The sequence below is a fragment of the Marmota monax genome, unplaced genomic scaffold (assembly GCF_021218885.2).
Source record: "Marmota monax isolate L192 unplaced genomic scaffold, Marmota_monax_Labrador192_F-V1.1 WCK01_AAM20220418_F8-fsc00290, whole genome shotgun sequence".
Taxonomy (NCBI): domain Eukaryota; kingdom Metazoa; phylum Chordata; class Mammalia; order Rodentia; family Sciuridae; genus Marmota; species Marmota monax.
In genome coordinates this window covers 109,029-131,043 of record NW_026692628.1, presented here as the reverse complement: position 1 = coordinate 131,043, position 22,015 = coordinate 109,029, and the positions used below count along the sequence as shown (strand labels likewise).

General features: G+C 38.1%; 1 long non-coding RNA gene across 1 annotated transcript; it reads left to right on the top strand.

The window, feature by feature from the left end:
* The first annotated feature begins 3,030 nt into the window (after positions 1–3,030).
* LOC131424235 (uncharacterized) lies at positions 3,031–15,387 on the top strand. The gene is made up of 3 exons (XR_009226935.1): positions 3,031–4,125; positions 11,123–11,206; positions 15,059–15,387. It is a non-coding gene; the product is annotated as an uncharacterized LOC131424235 (long non-coding RNA).
* Positions 15,388–22,015: the final 6,628 nt, after the last annotated feature.

The window sequence follows — 22,015 nt, the reverse complement described above, 5'->3', positions numbered from 1 at the left end:
GGAAGGGAAAAATGGGGGAAAAGATTGCAGAAAGCTTATGTGAGAATATAATATACTGGTCCTTGCCTTTCTTCTAAGAAAGATAATGGAATAAGTTCTCAGAGAAATGATGTGAGTGTAAAGGTGGGGATGTGACCCTTTGCATTAGGTCTCTTTCTTTTAAATTTTTTTTTGTAGTTGTAGATAGAAAGCTTAACTTTATTATATTTGCTTATTTTTGTATGTGGTGCTGAGGATCAAACCCAGTGCCTCACACATGCCAGGCAAGCAATCTGCCCCTGAGCCACGGCCCCAGCCCCAGTATTAGGTCTCTTTCTAAGTGACAGAAATCCAACTCACATTAGTCAAATAAAATAGAATTTATTGGCTTATGAAACAAGGACATCCCAGAGGTAGGCTAGACCTCTGACTGCAACCAGGTACACAAATGATTTCACTTTCAGCTCTGATTCCTTCTGGGTATTGGCTTCATTTTAAGTTCGTGGCATATAATGGAGAAGTTGGCTATAGAAGCTCCAAGGCTATATCCCTTCTTTCCCACAGTATGCATATATAAACAAACCCCAGGGACAAATTGAATCTGAGGGGTGCTATTTGGGTCAGAAACTCACCTCTGGACAAATAACTGTATCAAGGAGATTATATACCCTTATCAGCTGGCTTGGGTCACTGCTCATGCCTGGGTTTAGGGTAGCATCATGACTGGCTGTGCATTAGGACTGCAAGTTGTGGGGATATGGAATTTCTCTAAAGTAAGACATTTTGGACAAATAATAGGCCTATTTTGCCGCAGTCTGGCTGGGCACAAATCACGAGCCACTGAAGCAGGAACAAACTTTATTTCCTAACTCCCGCAAACGCCACGCCTTCTCCCGGGACACACCACACACCAACCAGAAATCCCTCCTCCGGAAATCCCTCCTCCGGCACTTCCCCAACCAATGGGAACTCTCCGGGAATCCCCGCAAGAACTCCAAAGTAGCAGGCCAAGGCGGACAGCAGGGGTCTAATATACAATTGAATACACAGCTTAACATAACCATTATCATCTCAATGGCTCGCTGTCATCACCTCTCAACCACTCCGTTCTGGCAAAAATACCATGTGTCATTCTGACTCGGCTATGGCTCTCAGCACTATTTGAAACTTTTTTTTTGAGATTAAAACCCAGTCTTCATATGTAACATTAATCTAAAGCTACAAAGGTCAGTCATGGACAGGTTTTGAAGTTATCCAAAATTACCCTAGAATTAGAATAAATGAAATAACCAAAACTGAATAAAACTTGAGTCTGGTGGTATGACTTTTCCTCAAATTCACATTTCCCTATAACTCATTATTAAAAAAACTATGCATTAACAAATACAAATTTCTAAATGTAAAATGCCTGATAATTTAGATGAGGATTTAAATAACTACAAAATAGACAATGCTTTCATAAAGGCAGATGCTATAATGTGCCACTGGGTACTTCTGCAGCTCTGAGGTCCCCCTCAGAGTAATCTATCCTCAATTATTAATTTACTGCTACCCTTGAATATAAACCCATTAGATAATGGAAATGAAATGATTACTGTAAAAGCTTAATGGTATTAGTTACTAGATTGAGTTCCATGGACACACTCTGAGATGGATGAAATGTAGATTTATAAGAAAGAGAAGAAGTCAAGATTAATCAGAGGGGGGAAAACTGACCTGTCATGTGATGTGAATGGCAACTGACACCTCAGCCCATCCTAGGAGCTCTAGAGTGAGGTGGTCCTTCAAAGTTGCCCCAAACTGAGGCTGTGGGGCCAAGCCTTTGTATTCCTGTATTAACAGTCACCTGATGCAGGCTGACTCAGGGTGGTCAGGACTTGTCTGCTTCTAGGCAGCTCCTCAGCTGAAGGCAATTCCTGGGGAGGAACTCAGTTTTGAGTCCTAAGCAGACAACGGCACTGGGGGAGGGGGGCCTCAGAGCTGCAGAGGTACCCAGTGGAATATTATAGCATCCATGATGACTGCTGCTTAAAGGGCACTTCATGTACTACCCAAATGTCAGATCTGTTTTCATTTTTGGTATTTAGGCAAAAACTGTCTCTTTTGGCCAAAGGACCTTTAAAATGTTTTCCATTGTCACAGCAAAGAAGAGAACAAAGTGATCAGATCAAAGAATGTGAATCCTGCTAGGGGAGGCAGTCGCCCAAGAGAATAAAGAGAATGAACAAGATAATTCCATGACAGGAACACAGCCACTCCCAGGGTCACTCGCAGGGTCAATAAGCAAAGACCTATTTGTGTAGGGTCTTAAAGCAAGGTTTAAATGCCCAGACAAAATCTTGACAGACAGCTTGGGGCAAACAGAAGAAGACACTCTGCATCCAGAGTCAGTCTCTTATCTAAATGACTTGGTTGTGATTACCAGTATCTGGGTGACTAAGAACTGGGACTGAGGTCTCACTATAGTTCATTTAGAATAACTGCTGCAACTCGAGGTTTGTTTTTTGCTTTTCCTTCAAAGTACTGTTACGCTGATGTCTTAGGGTCGAAAGGAAGGTGGAACCATTGTCAGGTCCTCTATCCAGCAACTGAGCTCCAAATCACGTTCTCCTCTCACCATCTCTAGCTACACGATGAGCCAAACTTGTCCCCCTTGCTAGTCCCAGACCAGTTCCTTGGAAGGTAGCAGTTTTCCTACTGTGACTATGAAATGATGGAAAATATGGGACAAATCACATTACCCTCTGCTGTCCTGTCCTCATTCTAACTGCACAGAAGGCTGTAGGGATCTGTTAGATTTTACTGATTGATTGGGGTGACTGGTGGAAATTACAGTGGAAATTAATTAGGAAATTAAAGAGGAAAACAAGTATTTCTATATGTTACTTTTCTGCATAATTCAAAGGAAAAATAGTAAGAAATGAAATCCATCATAGGTGAGTTACTTTGTAGTGATTACCAGTTCCTTTACCCTATCTTCAAGTTTGGGTCTCTTCGTGACAGCATTACCTTCTAGATTTGCCCATGGCTCCTCCTGTACTTTTTAGGTAATAAAATCTTCACAATGAGTGCTGGCCTTTCTCCAGGATTCACCCTTCTCTTCTCATCTGTCTTTTTAATCACTTCTGAATTGATCTATTTGGACTGACATTCAGTAGGACTCAAGAAGAACAGTTTTTGGTAGATATTGTTCCAGCTTCCCCAAAGGAGTCAGATTGGCCACTCCAAATAGAGAGACTTTATTACCCCCAGGCCCTGCAAACCAGACCAGGCACTCTGAGACTTGTTCCATTGAAGGTTTCTTCATTAGCATGTGTCATAGACTTCTCTTTCATTTATTTATTTATTTAAGTACTGGGAATTGAACCTGGGGGTGCTTTACTACTGCACTACATTCCCAGCCCTTTTATTTATTTATTTATTTTACTTTGAGACAGGGTCTTGCTAAGTTGCTTAGGGCCTCACTAAATTGCTAAGGCTGGCCTTGGACTTGCAATCATCCTTCCTCAGCCTCCTGAGTTGCTGGGATTACAGGTATGCACCACTGAGCCTGGCACAGACTTCTATTTATTTTTTCACTTGTCTGACAAATAACTGTTGAATTTGATAATCCCACCCCCTGCAAAAAAGAAAAAGAAATTCCTCACATTCATGTCTTTTAAGGACAGTCTAAACCCTTAAGAATTATCCCATAGTTTGCAGTCAAATTCTTCTCAACATGTATAACTGGTGGCATGTCTGAAGTTTTTCAATGAATATTCAACTGCTCTCTATTTTGAATTGTGGAGATTTGGGTGTGTTAGGAATAAGAAGCTGACCATTTATTAAGTATTTTCTTTAGTCATCATTGCTTTATCTATCTATTGACAAAATAAAAGTTTTAAAATTACCTTTTAATGAGGTGTTAATTGAGTTATTTGTTCTAGAGGTCCCGTTGAGTAATTAGAGGCCAAGAGTGAATGGATGGGGGAAGATAGGAATCTACTTTCATATATATGTGGTACAAATTTTACATATTTCTCATTTTAGAGTTTGTTCAGTTTTCTTTTTCAACCGGTTCTTCTATACCTTCATGAAGCCCTCGCATGTTAACACATATAGATGCCTAAACCAAATGGACCCTATTTTCCTGAAGAGTCTAACCAGGTAAGTAATTCCCATTATAGGATCTTGTCTAGTTTCTTCACACTTAATACTAACTCATCCAAAATATTTCTGAGTTTTTAATAAAGAAGCATCCCATATGATTTAGATTATGCATAGTGTTTATTTAAAATAAGGTCTGGGACTTTATTTACTCATTTTTATTTATTTATTTGTTTATAATTTGAGCATGATTAAGTATTATCAGGATTTTTTCTTTTCCTTCTTTGTTTCTGAAATATTTAATTTAAGTGGAGTGAGATTGAGGGACAGTGATTGTCATGCATGAGGAGGATGGGGTTGAATAAGAACGGGTGAGGAAGGAACTGGTTTGGGGGAAGAAGTTCATAAGAGGCTTTTAGAGGACAAGATTCTAAGCACAGAGACAAATTATTTCTGTTGCCCAGCAAAAGTGGTGAGGTTGGATAGAAATGTAGCAGTTGAAGAAGTAGCACATAGAAAAAAATAGATTCAAGAAAGAATTGGTGAGTCTAAATATTAGGGGAAGAGCTTGGACTCTAGAAAGATAAATACATATGTCCTTGGCTGTCAGCAGTTGGATGAATGCTCTTAGTATCCATCTGAAATAAGAATATAGGAAAAGTGGGGTTAAGGATGTAACTCAGTGATAGGGTGCTTGTCTAGCATGCAAGACCCTGGGTTCAATTCTAGCATTGCAAGTATTAATGTATAAAGAGCAAATACAGGAGAGAGGAAGATGAGGAAAGATGTTGATTTGGGAATGTCGAGAGGACTTGTTAATTAAGATTCCCAGTAAAATTTTTTTTAAAAAAAATTTAAGGACTTAAGTACAATGGCTCCTCTAAAGCAAATCAAGTCACTTGAAAAACTTCATCCATGTTAACAGAACCTCAAATATGAACAAAGAATAAAGGATCTAGGCTAACACAATAGCACCAGTGGAAAACAAACAAATGTCCCCAAAGAAATAGATTCTATGCAAGGGATGAATGAGAAACTCAAATTCTAATTAGTATCCTCACAGAGATTAGTGATATACAGAAAAGAAATACAGATAATAAAAGAGAGCTCTTGGAAATAGAAAATATTCATTGAATTTTTTTTAGAATTCCACAGAAGAAATGGAAGATAACATTGAGGAATCTTCCAGAAAGTTGAACAAAATAGCTAAGTGTGGGTAGAGATTTCACACAGATTTTTAAATAAAATTTCAAAATAAAGTTTTATGTAAAGATTTAAAATTGTTGACATACAAAAGAGAAGAAAGAGCTGAAAAGAGACACCCAAGACTGTTAGGCAGCATGGAGTTGGGAAAGGCGGAGGTTAAGGCCACAGTAAAGAAAGTCTGTGGTTATCTGGCTGTGTGGACTTGAACAAGTAGTCTCCTCTCTTTGAGATTTCTCAGCAGTAAAATGAAGGCAATAGTATAATCATTTGAAAGGTTAATTTGGTTCAAACAAGTAGCAGCACTTGAAGCCAGGCTCGGTGGTGCATGCCTGTAATCCCAGCTACCTGGAAGATTGAAGTAGGAGGATCATGAGTTCCAGATCAGCCTGAGCAATGCAGTGAGACTGTCTGGGGGCAGTGGAAGGAAGCAATACTTCCCTGATAGTTAAATACTCTAAATGTTAGCAATTACTATGAACTAAATAACTTCTCTTTGGAAAATCAATTTTTTGGAATAAAAAATAAAACACAAAATTTTATGTCAAAAAATACTCAGACTGCTACATAAACCCACACCTAGTTTTCAGGCAGTTGCTTCTGCTAGGAGTTAAACATCTATTTAGGAGCTCGTTTAACTTTTTTCTGTCTGTATTGTTTTGCTTCTTCTCCTAAGGTACCGAGGAACTGTGAAATAACAAGATAAAACAAAGTTAATTCCATCACACAAACAGATGTAAAAGTTCATCTGTTTAAGAACCATAAAAAAGTCAGATGATAGCTGGATTATCTGTTCTTGAGGCTTAAAATAGTGATAATTCAGACTTAGGTTGAAACAGAGCAATCCCTGAAGTCTTCTCTGGAGAAAGCCAGGCCTGATGTGATGGGAATTCTCACCTGGGCTTTGGGAAACACGATTAATGTTTTTCTGGGGTCCTTTCCTGTAGCAGCAGCAGCCTGCTCTGGGAAGAACAGAACATTCTCTGGAAGGGACACTTTCTTCTTTCCTAGGGTCTTCCAGCTTCCCTGACTTTGTGTGGCCTAGCATGATTTTATGATTATGATAGTATTATCTTTTTATGCACTGTGTGTAAGTTTGCCATACGCCTTAGCCAAACAAATAACCTTTCAGTTATCTATAAATCCTAAGAGTTTTCTCCAAGGTTTTGTGTTTTCTTTTTTTGGTGGGGTGGGAACCGGGGATTGAACTCAGGGGCACTTGACCACTGAGCCACATCCTCAGCCCTATGTTATATTTTATTGGAGGCAGGGTCTCACTGAGTTGCTTTAGCGCCTCACTTTTTGCTGAAGTTGACTTTGAATTTGCAATCCTCCTTTCTCAGCCTCTGGAGCCACTGGGATTACAGGTGTGTGCCACCAGGCTTGGTTGTGTTTTCTTTTTTTAAAAAAAATTTAATTTATTCTTTTTAGTTCTACATGGCAGTAGAATGTGTTTTGACATATTATACATAAATAGAGTGTAACTTTCCATTCGAGTAGGTTTTGTTTTCAAGTATAAGAAATGTTTGTTTAGTTGCATGGGAAGAGGTATGAATTAGGACACATGGCTGCCAGTGACAGAAAGAAGTTCTCAATCAAATGTATAAAAACAAAATATCTGTTTACCGACATATCTGGAAAGTCTAAGATGCAGCTAACTTCAAGTTAGCTGCTTAATTGATACTAGAATTTTCTCTTGCTCTGTTTCTCATTTCTGCTTGTTTCTCTTTTGTAGCACGTTGGCCTCTTATTATTGTAATATTGAGAAGTTTCCCACTTAACTTAGGAAGGTGGCCATTGAGCAGCCTTAAATTTAAATCTTTTCAGAATTGTGACTCCACAGGCAAAGGAGGGATGCTGCCAATTTGGACTAACCTGGTAGTTACGTGGAGAATTCTGATTGGCCCATCTGGGCCTGTGCTCCTCTCTGAAGGAGTCACTGTTGCTCCAGGTCTGGGCCATTGTGATTGGCCTGACATGGTCTTTTGCTCACACCTGTGATAGGGCACTGTGATATGAGGGGAAGGGGAAACTTTCTTAAAGAAGAAAGGCATACTGTTTCCACAAGTGTAGCAGATAAAACTTGACTTGCCACACTTTGCATGGTGAGAAAGTAAAGAGGAGACAGATTGCTTTTTGTTTTCATGATGTTGACTTACTAACCATATTCAATCTTACCTTTTCAGAGACCTGGTGGATATTCTTTCAAAAAAAAAAAAAAAAGTATGTTTTTGCCAGATACATTTGGCAACTGGCAGTCATACACATTTACACACAATATTATGAGAATTCACAATGAATAATGCTTTCAATTGAGCTACTTATTAATTTTTTAAAAATTATTTCTTGCAATGAACTTTTGTCAAATAGCTAATACAGGCCATGAACAGAACAACAGAGTCATAGTTTCTGCTTCACTGTAATTAGTGTGTAATGAAGGGTTAAAACAATCACACAGGGTCTGGTAGAGCAATTACCTTGCATGCATGAGGCACTGGGTTTGATCCTCAGCACCACATAAAAAAATAAATAAGATATTGTGTCCATCTACAACTAAAAAAAATTTTTTTTAAAAACCAATCACACACATATATATGCCCTTTGAATTTGTTTTAAATGCAGTAAAATTTATAATAAGAGTAGACACCTGGCTTATATTGGCACACCAGAGGCACTGTGTCACAAGAAGTTATGGTTAGGGGGAGTCTTCAGTGATGAGTAGGGATTAACCAGTTATAAGTGTAGAGATAAGTTCCAGGGAAAAGAAACAGCATGTGTTATTGACCCAAACTGGAAAGAAAGTCCTGAAGGAAATCTGCATCAGACTGAAGAGTGAGGGGAACAAACTGCAAAGCCAAATATAATGTAGGGGATCATGCATGTTGGTTGAAGTCTACATTTTTCTTCCCTACCTATAATGGGAATCTTGAAGGGTTTAAATCAAGGCAATGACACAATTTGATTTATGTTAACAAAAATAATTCTAGTTCATTCATTCATTTAGGCTATGGATGAACAAGACTGCCTGAATTTGAAGTCTAATTCTACCACTTACTACTTGTGGGACCCATAATGAGTTACCTAACCTCTTTGTACATCAGTTTTCTCATCTGCGAAATGGTGTTAGTCTCAACAACTATGTGATAGGTTTCTCAAAAATGAGAATTAGATAATTTAAAATACATTAGGGTTATAAAAGTGTTTTATGTATGATGGTATCTAATATTTATGTATGATGATATCTGTTTGCTAATATTATTGTTTAACATATATTTATTGAGCAGTCCCTATGAGCCAGGCATTAAAAAAGCATGAAATGGTCTTTGCAAAGAGTAGGAGTCTTTGCTCACTAGAGAATTTATGGTAAGGTTATCATAATGTGTTGAATAACATTTTGAGTTTGAGTGATCATGATTTTTGTAAGACTAACATGCCCACATGTTTTACAACTATCCAAGCTATCATCTATGGATTTCAGAGTTAGATATACAATACAGACTGGATTTCATTTTTGGCTTTGCTTCTTACAACGACTAAGCCTCAGTTACTGTACTGTAATATGGGGACAACCTCATATTGTTTCTTTGAAGACTAAATGAGATCGAATATATCTGTATTTGTGTATTTATTTGTGCTCGGTCTGTAGCTCAGTGGTAGAGTGCTTGCCTTGCACATGTGAGGCACTGGGTTCAATCCTTGCCACCACATAAAAATAAATTAGTAAACAAAGATTGTGTCCATTACAACTAAAAAAATTTTTTTAAAAAATGCTTAACACTATGACTGCCACATTGTAATAACTTTATAAATGGTAGTTATTATCAGTGGTAACCTAAGAGGTGGTGGTATGGTATTTTTTTTAAAAGAGGAAGTCTAAATGCTAAATTTATGTACCCTTTCAACACATGTTCTGAGTTAATGAAAGAAATGAATTAGCTGCTTAACATATACCTCAACAAGGAAGAATACACATTGAATTATTATTAAAGTAATTTTTAAGTAGGGAATTGGAAAAAAACAGAATAGAAACAAGGGCAGACTTTAATATTTTACTGAAAATACTTGTGGATTTCTTAAACCTTGGATGGTGAAAATAGTTGATAAGGTATTCATATGTTAAAGATAATTATTGAAAAGAAGAAACTAAAATGCTGGCAGACCTCAATCCAAGATACTTCCTTAGTCTGCTAAAAATGAATATTTCTAGAACTTGCATATGCAGCTTTAAATTTTATTCTCTTTCTGTTATTTAAATAAATAAGGGAAAAATGATCTAGTGGATTTTACAAAACACAAATGTTTGCTCTTTAAAAGATGAAGTCTATACTGGGTGTGGTGGCACACGCTTGTAATCCCAGCCGCTCAGGAGGCTGAGGCAGGAAGATTGCAAGTTCAAAACCAGCAAAAGCGAGACTCCAAGCTCTAAGCAACTCAGTGAGCCCCTGTCTTTAAATAAATTACAAAATAGGACTGGGGATATGGCTCAGTGGTCAAGTGCCCCTGAGTTCAATCCTTGGTACCAAAAAAAAAAAAAAAAAAAAAAAGAAAGAAAAAGAAAAAGAAAAAAAATTTCAAACCTGTTTTGAATCTACCCTTTTAATTTCTATTCTTCTTGTCTCTAGCTAAACATGAATTATCATGTAACTACAGGCATATGGGTTTAATTTTTATTATGCTCTAACACAAGTGGAAAGTGGAATATGAAAAGGATATTTCCATTTTTATAGCAATAAGTTAACATTAAATCTAGCTTTATGGTGTTTAACTTGGAGGCATCCTGCCAAAACACATTGATTGATAGGATGAAAAATAAAACCACTAATGGGATGCCTTGTTCTGTAAATTAGGGTTGAGGATTATGGAGCTAAGATCACTTTTCTTTTCTTTCTTTTTTTCTTTTTTTATTGCTCTTTGAAAGAAGGAAAAGTAAGCAAACTAGTCTGTGCCTGGGGTGCTTTGCAGGGATACCAACAGAAGGCTGGGTAACTGGCCTCTGGAGTCTATAAGCCCATGGTGGATAGAATTCAACTACTTAGAAACAAATCAAAACAAGTACCTGCAAGTGAACTGTATATAGGACAGAGAAAAGAACAATACTGTAAAAAGATATGCGAAGGAAAAGTGAATTATAAGGCAAAACAACCAGCAAACGCAGTTCCTCCATAGTCACAAGCCAGAACTTGAGCTTAATTCCTGCCTTACAGTTGGCAACACAACCCACTGAGATGGGTGTTTCACATTTAAGATATAAGAGAATAAAGACTCCTTTGGTGAGAATTTTCCTCCTAAGCGGCAGTGCAGAGACATGTATCTCATAAAGGAAGGGAATTTATGCATGCATCTGGCATTTCAAGACCCACATAAGCCTCAAAAAAATTCCAAAGTATAAACTAGAGATTTGGCATGAAAAAAAATTAAAAGAAGTATGCACTGTTTCTTTTTTTAAAATAAAATAAAGTAAAATAAATAAAAGATTTATTCTAAACTTGTAGAAAATAAATGCTTTATTTGTTATTGAATTCAGTTCCTTTTCCACTTCCATATTTCTCCTAGACCACTGGAATTTCCTCTCTCTGATTCCTCTTTTCCCTGTGATTTTGCTTTTCTTATTTTCCTTGTTCTGTTTTCAGTGTCCAGTGAAACTAGCTACTTATATATAGTCCAGTGGATCCAGGTGTCACTTTAAGATTTCTGGGATAATAAAGTAAAAATAAATCAGGGGACATCAATATAGGATTAACAACTTTCTTTTTGTTTTGCTAATGACAGATATCAAAAACAAGATTTAATAATATTAAATTTAATTACATATAAAATTGACTACATTGAAGTTATTTCTCTGATTTCTTCTCAGACTGGTAAAAAATGATTGACTGGTTGACCCCAATCTGGAGACTCACTTTGGATTATGGTTCTAACCTGCAAGAATTAGTCTAAGGTATCTCCTTCATTTTATGACTGCAAAACATTTATAGCAAAATGCTTTTAAAATTACATTTACTTTTTCCTTAAAGGAAATATGTTCCTCTGGACCTTTTCATCATGTTTAGGATGAAGTCTGCAATTTTGAAGATGTCTTATATTTTTACTGTCTGGTCCCCATTCATTGTTACATCCTTTTCTTCCTACCACCTATTCTTTCCACCCTAAGCAGGTCTGGTCATAGGTACTGTCAGGCTTCTTTGTGCTTTAATATGTGCTACTCCCTCTGAGGGACTTTGCATTTAAAACCCAATTCAAGGCTAACTCCTAGGGGCAGTACTTCCTGGAAGTACCTCCAGCTAGAGATCTTGACTAGTACTTCCTATGTTCTCTCAGGAATATATCCATATTTACAAAAAGTATTTATGTTTATTTATTCATGAGAAAAAAATACATGAAACCTCTACTGTTGTACCTCTTATAATCTTGTATGTCAAGGTTTTATTTATATATTCTTTCCTAGAAGAACTTCTTGAAGGTAGACACTACATGCTTTTAGATTTTTGTTATACAAATAATGTACATTGCTGCAAGACTAAAATGCATTAGTCAAAAGTTTTGAAATTATATATTTTTAAAAACATGATTAAAATCTTATGCAGTGTAAGACTCCTCTTACCACTGGTTTTTGTAGGCAAAAGAAAGTAGAACAGAATTATTTTCCCACTTGTGTGAATTCTGCTATTCTGATTACCTTCTATCCCACTCCCTATCATTGCCACACCAGCCCTGAGGAGACAGTGTGACTGTAGTCATGGAGTTTGGTTAACATAGTACTCCTCATCTAATGTATCAGTGTGCCCATGTGAATAATGAAGAAAAGATATCTAGATGGATGCACACACACACACACACACTCCAAAAAGTAAAACACACACACACACACACACACACCTTGATGGTGCATTTCTTGCTTTGCCAATAATTGTACTCTTATTTGATCACTTTTAATACTGCCTAGGTAGACTAGATGGCTCTATCTTATTTGTATTTTTATTCTCTGGCACAGTGTCTAGGTAAATATCTGTTGAACGAAGGGCAAAACATCTCCTCAGTGCTTTTCTCTAAATCTGATGTGAGAATCTATTGAGTCCAACAGTGTGATCTTAGCTGCAGCCTCCAATGAGAAAACAGAAAGGAAAATGAAAGGGCTGTAGTGGCAATGGGGTGACTCATTTTGTTTTTGAATTTAATTCCCTCTTATCATAAAGTAAAAACAGTGGCTGAAAAAAAAGAGATGTGGTTTCACAAAACATCATTATTATTTCCTTACTAAAAGTACAATACAACAACATATAATTATGGAAATTGAGTTGGGAGCCCAGATTACATGCCCATGACGCAGGATGCAACAGTTACTTGTACCAAAACATTACCTTTACTGATATTAAGAAATCTGACATCATGTTATGGAATAAAGTAATTGAGAAAATAATAAATTGATTTTGGAAATTCTTTAAATATATGGATTAGCATTCTATGACAGGTAAGAGACATGCAATTGGGAAGGACCAACCCTCAATGAGCCTAAGACTGGTTAATGAGGTTATAGGGCACACCTGCCAAACCCCAGGGAGTCAGAGAAGAAACTATGGCATCTCCAAAGTTCTCTAAAGATTTTTACCCTTGAACAACTCCCTCCCTCCACTCACACCTGGCCACCTACTGATTTGAGTATAATGTGAAGCTGCTATGGCTCAAATCCCAAACCACTGTTCATCAAACTAGGCCTGCTGTTGCCTAGAGGAATTCCCAACAATTGTCCGCTCCAACCTTTGTGGAGGAGCTATTGCTCTGAGTAGGGAGAGAGGGTTTTCCCCTTATCTTCTCCCCAAACAGGTTTATGGCATATCTGTGGTCTCTTCCCAGTGTGAGTTGCCTACTCAAAAACCAGTCTTCTTTTTCCTTGTTAGCAAAACCCTGATTTGGGGTGTTCACTTCTCCCCCTTTGACTCCAGTGTAAAATCCTGATTAGTTTTGATAATCCTCTTCCCTTGTTAGAGATTGATTTAGAGGTAAGTATATGATAAAAGATATCCAGGGAGGCTGTGGTACCAAGTATGATACTAAGACTGCAGAGGCCACCTGATGATAAGAAGAAAGATTTAACCCAATATGACAGAATAGAGAAAAATGGAAAAAGCAAGTTTCAATAGTGACTTCATAAGCCACTGGAATGACCTGCCCTGGAAGTGTTACCTATGGACTCCTTGTCTTGAGATGGCAAGTTGCCTTTCTTGTTGAGGTTGGGTTGTCTCCTTCTGGAAGCCAGAACATCCTTACTGCTGTACTCTCAACCTTTAAGGAAGCACTATCGACTTCTGCTCCTACCAAATCAATTTCCAGCTCTCCTGGGTCACTCATGTTCTTTACTGTTTATGAATCTTTACTAACACTATTCCATCTATGGAACATAATCTTACATTGCACTTATAGCTAGTGAAAATATATTCACTTTTCAAATCTACTCCAAGTCTTATTACCTGAGATAGCCTTCTCCAACTTGCCACTCATCCCTTCCTTCAGTCTATGTGTTGCTCTTGGTTTGAATCAGCCTTCTAACCTTTGTTCTACTTTGCTTCATTCTATATGTGTCAGTCTCCTCAAATAGTATAAAATATCTTTAAGGAAGAAATGAAATAATTTTTTGCCAAACGATTCCAGGAATCATGAATTTTTTATGTTAGAATTGCTCCTACAGCCCCAGTACACTGCCTCTTAGCAGGTGCTCCATACAATTTGCCAAATTGGTCATGTGTGAAGTGAAAAGGCTGGATTAAATGGTATACCTAACATCCCTTCTGGCTCTAAGGTACAGTGGTGATGTCTAAACTGAAATGAAAATGTATTTCTTAATGATATATAGAAGTTTGAGAAGTAAAAAGGAAAATCATCAGCATGGGTGGTGGTGGAATACAAATATCTTGGTCTTTTAAAAAAGATTAGTGTTTTTAAAACAATACTTCTATTTTTGGACATCTTTACTCATGATATTTAGTTTTTGATGACTATCCAGAATAGCTCATTGTAAATGAAGAAAGTCTGGTTGCTGACGAGGAATGTGCTGAAAATAGAATCTCATAATCCGTGGTCAATCATAAATCTTTCACAGACTTGCCAATATTTTGGGATTTATTGGAGAGTTTTCTGCCCTTGTTTCAAATGGAGCATATTCCTAATATGTTGCACTTGGAGGGGGATTTATTTTGCTAAAGGGAACAGTCCAGTGGGCTATTTTTGTACTCACTTTTGACATTTAGGCTTGGAAATACTGTATTTCCAAGATACTTATCCCTGGATAAGCCTGCAATGCTGATGTAAAAGCATATCGGGTCAAAAGTTTAATCGTCTGTTAACGTGACCTTTCATAGAGGATTTCCCTATTGTGGAGTTCTCTTTGTGTAGAGTAAGTGATGGGTAAAAAAATAAATACAAGACGGAAAAAGTCTGAAAGGATCAAGGAGTCAAATTTGTTCCTTAATTATTTACCTCACATTTTCATTTCTAAAGTTTATGAACATAGGAAAAGACATACACACAAAACTCCCGGAGACTCTGTTTTGTTCTAGTTTAATGATGGATCAAATCTCTGCTTGTTTTTCCACTACTACCTCAATTAGCTCTATTGGCTCACATGAGAAAAGGCAGCTAGGTACACAGTGGCTACTTGGAAGGTTCCATGGAGGAGATGGAGTGAGGGGGAGGGGGAGAAAACAGGAGGAAGGAAATGAAGGCTGCTGCAGGAGGGTGAAAAAACAGGAGGGGGAAGCCTCTTGGATTTCCCTTTTGATTTGTTTTGTTTTTGCAGTGCTCTACGGTGAACTGTGCCCCAGCCCTAGCGTGCCATGCATTTCTTAATTGGGCATAGAAAATGGACAGCTCACTTTGCTGCAGTACCAAAGCTGCTGACGCAGAAATCCTGCCTGTCTAGAAGCAGGTCCAGCCTGGGGAACTTGGCAGAGTGACCTGCAGCTAAGACCAAAGTAAGTGCAAACTCCAAGTGGAAGGCACCAGTAAATGTGTTAAAACCAAATTGTGCTTCTGACTGGTGACCATTTTTTTTTTAATTTTTCATAATGAAAAATAGCCTCTAAGCCAATATGTTTTCAATTTTTCTGTAAAACACCAGTGTTTATACCTCCGTGCTCTTGTTCATGCTATCCTATCTATCTGGAAGCACTCCTATTCTTCCACCTATTGCCTACCCTTTCCCCCGAATTTGTGAGCATCTAAACATTTCTTGAAGCTCTTTCATCAGGTAGAATTTACCATCTGTTTATTTTATTTTATTTAATTTTATTTTTTTTAGTTATAGATGGACACAATACCTTTATTTTATTTATTTTTGTCTGGTGCTGAGGATCAAACCTAGTGCCTCTCATGTGGAAAGCAAGCACTCTACCATTGAGCTATAATCCCAGCCCTACCACCTGTTTTTGAGTTTCCCACTCTGGGTGGTAAAATACATGTAATCCCTGTAATACTTTAGTGCATTTAATGTACATATCTTCCGTGGCTGTGTTTTTTTTGCTCTCAATAAGGCAGGAACTATCATCTGCATCTCTGGAATTTAGCAGAGATTTTCTCATTGTAGGGATTCAGTATTTATCATCCCTAGGCATAGATCAATGAATGAAGAGTGGCGGTGGTGGTTGTGGTAGGGATTGAGGTTCAGAGATTAAATTGGCAAGGGCTAAAGGATTTCAAAGCCTTTCCTAGTGGATGTGTGCAATGGTGGTTACCACCCTATAACTATTTCATCAAAAACTGTCATTCCCTTCAGGGCGTGGAGCACTGCAATGACGAGAGTCCCTTCCCTGCTGTTTAGGAATCCTGCTATTAGTACATTACCAAGGCTTTGTTGCTATTCCCCTAGCTACATCCCATGTGACCTCATGGAAGAAATGAAGAATATCTAATCGTCTGGAAAAGGTTACAAATTTTCATCTAAATTAATTCAGTAACCTTTACCAGGTTTTTACTGAGTATCTATAATGTTCCAGGCATTATGCTAACTTACACACTGGGTGAAGAATTCTGTAATTTGAAAAATCTGCACAAACCACTGTCTCACCTTTGAAGTTCCCAAGAAAAAAATTCCAGAACACAATTTGCTAATGCTCTATATTTCCTTTTCCCCCTTATATTTATTGGTAGTGAATTAAGAGTTCAACAGGAAAACTTTCTTTTGCTCTGGAAGGTATTTGGGTACCTAGGAAAGAATACGGGCTTTGGAGACCAGCAGATCAGACTTTACTTGGAGCTGTATGGAAATCAATTTCTTCATTAACAAAAATAATTCCAATAATTGAGATAACAAATATGAGAATGAATCTAGGAAATTACAATGCTCAAAAAATGATAGTCTCATATTTCTCTTTTCTATATTAAGCAACCCTCCTGATGTCTTTGTGAGTATGTATAATTTGTACATTTAGAGCAGATGCCACGTATTAACTCTTTCGTAGAGTGATAGGGATCACTTTTTTTTTTGAGAATTTTTTAATATTTATTTTTTAGTTTTTGGTGGACACAACATCCTTGTTTGTATGTGGTGCTGAGGATTGAACCCGGGTCGCACGCATGCCAGGCGAGCGCACTAACGCTTGAGCCACATCCCCAGCCCTAGGGATCACTTGTAACATGCTGAAAAATACTTTGATGGAAAAGTGAATCGTGGGCCTCAAATCTTCCTGCTCAGCTTTGCTAAAACTAGATGGGTGATGGTTTAAAGGACAACACCAACAGTGGAATTTGTGCTATGGAGTTCAAAAAGCTCAAGTTGAAAACCCTTCTTTGCCACTTACTAGCCAGTGGATGTTGAGCAAATTAATCAAACATCCTGTGGTAGACAGTATAATGCCCTCCCATCCAACAATGACCATGCCTTAATCCCTGGAATGTGGGAATCTGTTGCCTTGCATGGCAAAAAGGAACTTTGTATCACACATGTGAAATTAAGGACCTTGAGATGGAGAAAGTATCTTGCTTTATCTGGGTGCATTCAGTGTCATTGCAAAGGTCCTTGTAAGAACAGAAACCGGGTATAGTGTGTGCTTGTAATCCCAGTGCCTGGGGAGGCTGAGTTAGGAGGACCACAAGTTCAAAGCCAGCCTCAGCAAAAGTGAGGTGCTAAGCAACTCAGCAAGACCCTGTCTCTAAATAAAATATAAAAAGGGGTAGGAATGTTGCTCAGAGATTAAGTACCTCTGGGTTCAATCCCTAGAACCCCAGGTACCAAAAAAAAAAAAAAAAAAAGAAAAAAAAGAAAGAAAAAAGAAAAAGGGTAGAATCAGAATCAGACTTAGGAAAAGGACATGGATCAGGTGCCTAGAGGCTGGAGTAGGAGGATTTTAAGTAGTCTCAGCAATTTAATGAGACCCTGTCTCGAAATAAAAAATAGTCTTTCTTGAATTCCCTTTTCTTTACTTGGAACTGTATGGTAATTCACTCAATATCTATGAACTTCAATTTCTGCATCAAAAAAGGGCTAGGATTGTTGTTCAGTATTACAGTACTTATAGGTCCAATCTCTCCTCTCTCTCTCTCTCTCTCTCTCTCTCTCTCTCTCTCACACACACACACACACACACACACACACACGAGAAGATGAGACTCCAGAACCAGAGTTTGGAAAGATGCTCTTTGAAGATGGATGAAGGGGTCGCAAGCCAAGAAATGCAGATAGCTCTGGAAGCTGGAAAAGGCAAAACAATTGATTCCTCCTAGAAGCTTCCCAAAATGACACAACTTGTGGGAAAAAAATCTAAGTTTGTGGTAATTGGTTTTAGCAGCAATTGAAAACTAGCATACAATATGTCAAGAGCTTTGTAATGTTTTGAACAACCAATAAAAAAAATAAAAAATATATTAAAAAAGAAAACTAGCATACAACTTAAGCTTTAGATTTTTATCTCTGATATAAGAATGCAGCAGAGCATGGTGGCACATGGCTAAGGAAGCTGAGAGAAGAGGATCATAAGAACAAGGCCAGCCCCAGCAACTTAGTGAGACCCTGTCTCCAAATAGAAGGCTGAGATGTAGCTCAGTGGTGAAATACTTCTAGGTTCAAACCCAGTAATATTAAGTAAATAAATAATAAAATAAAATAAAATAATTATTTTATAAACTGATGTTTATTGCATCAGATAATATTTTAGGCATAGAAGTTATAGTATTTGATGCAAAGTCACTGCCACCAGAGAACTTACATTATAGTGGGGAAACAGATAAGGAGTAAGCAAATATTTTAAAATAATGTAGTGAGCAGGTGTGCACAGGAGGATCCATTGCAGATGGGGGTGTTCAGGAACTCTTTGTAGCAGCAATGTAGAGCAGAGACTTGCATGAGAAGGAGGCAGATAAATGAAGATCTGCAAGAAGCACTTTCCACAGGGTGGGCACAACACACCCTGTGGTAGGTCAGGAATTGGCCAAGAAATGCCCATGCAGCTAAAGTGGAGCAAGCAAGGCTAGAGGCCAAGATGACCTCCAAAAATATTAGAAGTCATGTGAGAGTTTGGATTGATTGATTTATACCAGGGATTGAATCCAGGATGCTATACCACTGAGCTACATCCCCAGATCCACAAAATTTCTTTGAGGCAGGGTCTTACTAAGTTCCTTAGGGCCTCCCTAAGCTGCTGAGCCTGGCCTTGAGTTTGTGATCCTCCTGCCTCAGCCTCCTGAGTTTTTGGCATTACAGGCATGAACCACAGTGCCTGGTCTAGGAGTTTGGATTTATTCTAAATGCAGTAGGCAGAAGAGAAATGACTTAATTAGATTTATATTTAAAAATTGTTCTAACCACATGAGATATCACCTCATACCTTGTGTACTTGAAAATTTATTTTAAAAAGTAAATCTCAAGTGTTTTCCCAAGAACAAACAGAAAACAAAACTATGTGAGGTGATGGGGTACATTAACTAGCTTGATTGTGGTCATCATTTCACCATGTAAACATACATCAAACCATCAAGTTGTACATCTTAAATATACACAATTACTATTTGGTAATTATACCCCAGTGAAGCTGGAATGAAACCATTTTGACAATTTGGATCAGAGTTCTGAGGAGAGGTCAGAGCTGGAGGCGGTTTTCAGTGTGAAGTTGGTGTTCCAGCCATAGGACCGGAGAAGCTTGCTCTGGCAGAGTGTAGGTACAAAGTCTGGGCCCTTAACAGTAGAAGTCAGGCGAATAGCTGAGAATCATCAGCAGGCAGATGGGCAGGAACCTCATCTCATGCACCTGAAGATCTCATGCACCTAAAGCCAAGGGAGGACCCTGTTTCAAGCGGGAGGCTGGGGTCATCTTGTTAACAAAATCTCTCAGTCTTATTTCAGTGACTAGAGATAATACACAGACACAAAGGTCAGGGCTTGCAGGAAACTCTTCAAAATGATTGTTTACTTAATTAATTGTTGAATTAATTCAGACCTCTCTTGTTTGCTCAGAAACAATATGTTAGAACAAACCAATCTTGTAGGGATCCAGTTACTTTTCTTCTTACTTCTAGCACCTTCCCTCTTTTGTACCTTCCTACCTTTTCTCTTGGTTGTTCCATTGTGGTCATGGGCTCTGCAGACAATGAAGACCAGGAAAAACACTTAATGGACTCTTTTTCTGTGTCAGGAATAGCTCCGGAAGGACAACAGCAAGAGTTTAAGAAAAAGTGCTTCTTTGAGGTAGCTAGGAGAAATGCTGTTTGCTAAAGTACTGCCAGCTCTGCACCATTTCCATTATAATGAAATGACAATAAATTCCACTTCGTAGCATATGAACAACTGCATAGTGCCAAGATCGGAAACTTCATTATGTGTTCATTATTAACTAAAGATTTGAGTAAGTGATTTCTAACTTCTTTAGTGCTGAAACATCCTCTGCTTACTTGATGTTTTTGGTCTTCTGTCACTCTCTGCTTTTCTCATGAGAATGGTAATGGAATAGTTTTATTATTTAAATTAAATATAATTTTGTTTTGAAAATTCTTACATTTCTTTTTTTTATATTTTTAATTATTTTTTTGTGGGTTGTTCAAAACATTACAAATTACTTGACATATCATATTCCACACTTTGATTCAAGTGGGTTATGAACTCCCACCTTCACCCCATACACAGATTGCAGAATCACATCAGTTACACATCCATTGATTTACATATTGCCATACTAGTGTCTGTTGTGCTCCGTTGCCTTTCCCATCCTCCACCCTCCCCCCTCCCCACCTCTCCCCTCCCCTCCCCTCCTCTCTCTCTACCCCCTCCACTGTATAACCCTGAGGGTCTCCTTCCATTACCATGCAATTTCCCTTCTCTCTCCCTTTCCCTCCCACCTCTCATCCCTGTTAAATGTTAATCTTCTTCTCCTGATCTTCGTCCCTACTCTGATCTTAGTTACTCTCCTTATATCAAAGAAGACATTTGGCATTTGTTTTTTAGGGATTGGCTAGCTTCACAGCATAATCTGCTCTAATGCCATCCATTTCCCTGTAAATTCTATGATTTTGTCATTTTTTAATGCAGAGTAATACTCCATTGTGTATAAAAGCCACATTTTTTTTATCCATTCGTCTATTGAAGGGCATCTAGGTTGGTTCCACAGTCTTGCTATTGTGAACTGTGCTGCTATGAACATCGATGTAGCAGTGTCCCTGTAGCATGCTCTTTTTAGGTCTTTTTTTTGTTTTTTGTTTTTTTTTGTTTTTTGTTTTTTTTTTTTTAATTTTTTATTGTGGGTTGTTCAAAACATTACAAATTTCTTGACATATCATATTCCACACTTTGATTCTAGTGGGTTATGAACTCCCACCTTCACCCCATACACAGATTGCAGATTCACATCAGTTACACATCCATTGATTTACAAATTGCCATACTAGTGTCTGTTGTGCTCCGCTGCCTTTCCCATCATCCACCCTCCCCCCTCCCCACCTCTCCCCTCCCCTCCCCTCCTCTCTCTCTACCCCCTCCACTGTATAACCCTGAGGGTCTCCTTCCATTACCGTGCAATTTACCTTCTCTCTCCCTTTCCCTCCCACCTCTCATCCCTGTTAAATGTTAATCTTCTTCTCCTGTTCTTCGTCCCTACTCTGTTCTTAGTTACTTTCCTTATATCAAAGAAGACATTTGGCATTTGTTTTTTAGGGATTGGCTAGCTTCACTTAGCATAATCTGCTCTAATGCCATCCATTTCCCTGTAAATTCTATGATTTTGTCATTTTTTAATGCAGAGTAATACTCCATTGTGTATAAAAGCCACATTTTTTTATCCATTCGTCTATTGAAGGGCATCTAGGTTGGTTCCACAGTCTTGCTATTGTGAACTGTGCTGCTATGAACATCGATGTAGCAGTGTCCCTGTAGCATGCTCTTTTTAGGTCTTTAGGGAATAGACCAAGAAGGGGAATAGCTGGGTCAAATGGTGGCTCCATTCCCAGCTTTCCAAGAAATCTCCATACTGCTTTCCAAATTGGCTGCACCAATTTGCAGTCCCACCAGCAATGAACAAGTGTACCCTTTTCCCCACATCCTCGCCATCACTTGTTGTTGTTTGACTTCATAATGGCTGCCAATCTTACTGGAGTGAGATGGTATCTTAGGGTGGTTTTGATTTGCATTTCTCTGACAGCTAGAGATGGTGAGCATTTTTTCATGTACTTGTTGATTGACTGTATGTCCTCCTCTGAGAAGTGTCTGTTCAGGTCCTTGGCCCATTTGTTGATTGGGTTGTTTGTTCTCTTATTGTCTAATTTTTTGAGTTATTTG